Here is a 6000-nt window from a genome sequence, read left to right on the forward strand (position 1 = left end):
TGGTGATCGGTGAGACTTAGATATAATCACTGCTTGGTCGATTGCACCCAAGTATGAAGAGAGAAGGAGGTCACTATCGGACCTTACCTCCGACACTGGATCTGGACCTAAAACGCCACAGATTGGAAAGCTCTTGTACCGGAGATTATTTGGTAGGGGCCTCTCCAATGCCCAGGTCAGATAACTCTTTGAGCTTGTTTTTTTATAAGTAAAAAATTTATACAAAAATTATATCTTTCTGGATAAGTATTTTTCAGATAACATTTAGATAGAAAAATAATTTATCCATATTTATATTACTATTTTTGTTGGATAAGTTATCATGATTTATCGATATTTTCAATTATATCCTTTATTATATAAATTATATTATATATAATAATATATTATATTATCTTTTATATTAATATATTATATTAGTATAATGTAATATATTATATTATATTGATATATACTATTATGTATAAAACATACTATATTTTTATTATAGTATTACATAAATATATAATATAATATAATATTATTATATGTTATTATTATATTATATTAATATATTCATATATAAGAGTATATTATATTATTATAGTATTATATTATTATAATATATTATCATATATTACAATATTACATTATATTGTTATATTATTATATTATAATAGTATAATATAATATGTTATAATATTATATTATATCAATATAAGATATTAATATTATATAATATATTATATAATATTATTATATATAATAATATAGTATAATATGTAATAAATATTAATATATAATATATTATATTATTATATTATTATATATTATTGTAATATATTTTAGTATAATATAATATAATATATTATATTATATAATAACATGTTATGTTATTATAGTATTATATTTTTAAAATATATTATATAAATATTATATTAATTATTATAAAGTTAAGGGTATATTAGAAATAAATTAAAAAGATCAGTTTTCTAGTTGATGAAAAAATGATTTAGCCATTCCTTATGTGGGTAAATTTTTTTCTCATTTCATGGTTAAATACTATCCATGAAAAAATAACTTATCTATCTTGAAAGCGTAAGAACATGAGTAAGTCAATAAAAAAATTGATCAACTTTCTTATAATATTTATTCATAAAAAAATAGATCCTTGAAGAAACAGTAGAGGTATTGTGAGAGTAGCAAAGTGGTAGAAACTTAGGAATCGATAGGACCTGGAGTTTTAGACTAGAGTCTTAAGCTTAGGCTTAGACTTAATACTTATTTAGAGAGCCCCCCTAGGGTCACTTATATAGGTGAGGATTGGTACCTATCATTGTGGAATCTTGGGACATAGTACACAGACCAACTATTTTGGACAATTGCTTTGCATGTATGGAAGATATCATGGGGGTGATTCTTCCATGTCCCAATTCTTGTGCATCCCATGGTTATGGAAATCATTTGTCATCGTGGGCCAATTATAGCTAAATGGAGGAATATTTGGGCATCTCTGCATGCTTTTGGACTAGCTATATGGTTGAAGTTGATTGGTTGGGGCGGAGGCTTCATAGAGAGCTTTTATTGGTGGGTCTACCACATATGCTACGATCAGTTCTGAGGCATATTACGAGTAATCATTCCTCTTTGTCAAGCAATCAATTTTTCCTATCTGCACACTTGGAAAACTTTGGACTTAGATAATTATAGTAGTGTAGATAGTTTTTTCCTCTCTTTCTCTAAAATAAAAGGTAATAGTGAAGATTTTCATCCTCATCATGGATGAAACTAAAAGGATTTCTCAATATAATATGAAATTTGAGTTAAAAATGATTGGGAATTTAATGAATAGGATTTACGTCATGCTCCTCCACGTCATAATTGAAGGTTTTAGGATTGTATCATTGATGGTGTATTCCCAATTTTATTTAGGCCTAAGCAATTATAGTTCATATATTTGGATATCACTCCTTAGAAAAAGAGGATGTTGGTGCACTAAACCAACCCCAAGAACATGGCATCATCATATGACATCAAAAAGATATCAATCTCAAAGAACCAAGTTATAACAGATCAACTTATCCATAAGCAGATTCAGGTTGATATTTTATCAATCTGAATAAGAGACACCCTGGTATTCTATGTTTGGGATGATAAGTCTCAGCTGATAAAGAAATATTCAGGTCGGATATTTACCGACCTAAATCATGATGCTTCTTATATCCTGAATGATTATTATGATTAATCTCTATTTCACCCTGTTCATCTACCGAAATGAACTATTATATTGACAAACTAAATCATTCTGCGAACGCCCACAGTGGTTTCTGCAACCAAACCAAGCTGGCCATAATCTCATATATAGTTGGCAGATACAGCTAGGTATGATCTCATGTCCAGCTCATATGCACAGCTGTATGCCAACTCACTTACAGGTAGCTCTCTAATCGTCTAATAAACTCTTCTAACAGCCTAACAAACTTTGAAATGGCCTCCTCAATATCTCTATAAATAGAGAGTTAGGAATCCTCCATCGGTAAGTTTTGCTCTCTGAAATTAGAGGAGACTCTGTCGGTAGGAAGCTAGGTCAGAATCTTGGCTCCTATCCAGTCCTCTTCCAGTTTCATTCGATCTCTCTTGCTCTCTCACTCTTTTTTATCCCTATTCTCAAGGCTCGAACTGACTTAAACATTGGAAAGTCAAGAACTAAAAGATCTCCATCTGATTTCTTGATTGATTTTGCAAATTGAAAGAATTTCTACTGGATCGCAAGGATCACTCCAGTCCAGCCTCATTCGATTCAATTCATCCTACTCCAAATTTTGAACCTTGCAGTAATAGATTGGTGCTAGAAGAAAAGCCCGCTTTGATTTTTTTGTAGAAAAGATGGTCAAGGCATAAGCTCAGCATCCCTCTTCCTCCACTCTAGAAGAAGGAGCACCTAAGGTGCCACCACAACAATCAATTACTATTGATTCTCAACAGTTCAGTTTTCTTGTTCGACAAGTCCAAGCCTTGACAGCAGCTGTTCAACAACTTCAAAAGAAAGAGGAGTAACAATCGAAGGAAGCTCCTCCTCTGAATGCTTTGTCTCAACACAGCCCTCAACTAGCCCATCAAGATGAACACCACATTGATGAGGCTGACAATGAATTTGCCCCCAATACTCTAAAAGTTCAAAGAGGAGATAACCAGGAGTACAAGATTCTAGATCTTGAAAGACGTCTGATGGAGATCTAGATAAGAGATTGATATCAGAATAAAGATAGTTTCAATCTTCAATCTCCTTTCTCTCATGAGATTTTGAATGAACTGATCTCAAATTGATTCAAAATATCCACCATCAAGTCTTTTGATGGCTCTGCTGATCCAATGGATCATATCGAAGGTTATAGAGCCCTCATAGCTTTACAAGAGACTTTCGATGCCCTTCTGCATTGCTTTTCCTGCAACCCTCAAGAAGACAGCGAGGGTGTGATTTTTTGGACTCCCATAAGGGTCCATCTCTTCTTTTGAGCAGCTCGAAAAGTTGTTCATCACTTGCTTTGGTACTAATCGATTTTATTTGAGGCATATAGATAGTCTTTTCTCTATTCAGCAACAGGAGGGAGAGGATCTCTAGAAGTATATGGCTCGTTTCAATGTAGCCATCCTGAAAGTAAAAAATTTCAATGAATCAGTTGCCATATCTGCTTTGAAAAGAGAACTCCAAAGCAACCATCTGATCTTTTATTTGAATAAAAACTTTTCGGATACCTATGACAAGATGCTCAATCAAGTACGTAAGTATGCTCAGACTGAGGAGGAAGAAGCTATATTAAGGTAGGCAAGGAAGAACAAAATGGAAAGAAATGATCGAGAGAGAATAATGAAGTATAGCAGACAGAAAATTCAAATCAATCTCAAAAAAATCTAAGGTCAAGAAGTCCACCTTGGTGCTTTGATTCTTATTCCCCTCTATTTGCCCTCCGAGCTCAAATTCTGATGAAAATTGAAGAAGGATATCTCCGAAGGTCTGATTCTTTGAAGGCTCCTTCAGAGAAAAGAGACGAGCAGAAATATTGCCACTTCCATTGAGACCATGGCCATGACATTGAGAAATGCAGACAGTTGTAAGATAAGATAGAAGCCTTGGTGCACTGGGACTATCTTGGTAAATATGTCAGATCAGTCAAAATCATGGAGTACAGGCTTCTAGCAGAAAACACTTCTAAGGACCATAATTGACCGATTGGTGGTGTTATTAACATGATATCCGACGTCCTACCTGGTACTGATGACCCTTCTCCCAAGTGGCAGAGAACTAAAGATGTTATTTCATTTTCTAAGAATGATGTGAAGGAGATCCAAACCCCTCCTAATGATGCTGTTGTCGTCTCTATGATGATAGCAAAGTATGATGTAAAAAGAGTTCTTATTTATAATAGAAGCTTTGCTGATGTGTTGTTCTATGATATTTTCTCAAAAATAAATCTAGCCGAGCAGCTTAGGTGAGTCAGTACTCCTCTCGTCGGATTCTCAAAAAATTCGATGGCAGTCGAGAAAAAAATTACTCTATCAGTTGTAGCAGGACAGGAGCCAAGACAGTTAATGGTGCAGCTCATTTTTCTGGTGGTCAGATTTTCATCTGCCTATAATGCTATTCTCGGCTGATCTAATCTCAATGCTTTTAAAGCTATTGTTTCTACTTATCATCTATTGGTGTATTTTCCGACTAAGAAAGGAATTAGAGAAATACGTGGTGACCAGATGGTAACTCAATAGTATTTTATGATTTCTGCTAAAATAAAATAACTTACAAAAACTATGCTAGTTAACATACCAGATGCATTGGATGAGCTCAAAAAAATTTGAGGTAAACCAACAAAAAAACTTGAAGCCATTCCTTTGGAAGATGATCCAAAAAAAAATGGTTTAGATCAGTGTAAACCTCATGTCTAATTTAAGGGATAAAATGATCAAGTTTCTACGGACAAATGCTGATATTTTTGCTTGGTCGGTCTCTGATATGTCTGGCATCCCTGTCGATGTGATTATTTATAAACTAAATATGGATCCAAATTTCAAGTCGGTTCAGCAGAAGAAAAGAAGTTTCATCCCGAAAAGGCAAAAAGCCATCGATGAGAAAGATAATAAGCTTTTAAAAATGAGATTCATCAGAAAAGCTCATTCTCCAAAATAGATAGCCAATGTTGTTATGATCAAGAAGGCCAATGATAAATGGAGGATATGCATCGACTATAAAGATCTCAATAAAGTCAGTCCGAAGGATAGTTTTTTTCTACTGAGGATTGATCAGCTAGTAGATACCATCTCGGATTACAAGCTCCTTAGCTTTATGGATACTTTTTCAGGCTATAATTAGATCAAAATGGCTCCGAAAGATGAAGAGAATACTGCCTTCATCACTAAAAGAGATCTGTATGATTATAAAATGATACCTTTTGGTCTTAAAAATATAGGTGTCACATTCCAACGCCTCGTCAACAGAGTTTTCAAGCAACAAATTGGTCAAAATATAGAGATCTATGTTGATGACATGATAGTAAAGAGCATCGAAGAAGATCGGCATATTACCGACTTGAAGGAAGTATTTGGAGAACTTAGAAAGTATCGGATGAAGCTCAATCCTAACAAATGCACCTTCAAGTTGGCTCAAATAAATTTTTTGACTTCCTTATTAATCAGAGAGGAATAGAAGTAAATCCTGAAAAGATTTGAGCACTACTGAAAATAAAGTGCCCGACCTCCATCAAAGAAATCTAGTAGCTTACTGGATAGGTGGCAGTCCTTAGTCGATTTATTTTCAGATCAGCTAAAAAATATCTTTCATTCTTTAAAATATTAAAAAATATCAAAAATTTTAGTTGGACAAAAGAATGCCAGACTGCTTTTGAAGATCTTAAGAAATATCTTAGCTCTCCGCCTCTTCTTTCTAAGTCGGTTGAAGGTGAAGAACTATATATGTATATTTCTGTTCATCCTATGAAGTCAGTTCGGTTCTTATCTAGAAAGAAATGG

The sequence above is a fragment of the Elaeis guineensis genome, chromosome 4 (assembly GCF_000442705.2).
Source record: "Elaeis guineensis isolate ETL-2024a chromosome 4, EG11, whole genome shotgun sequence".
NCBI lineage: Eukaryota > Viridiplantae > Streptophyta > Magnoliopsida > Arecales > Arecaceae > Elaeis > Elaeis guineensis.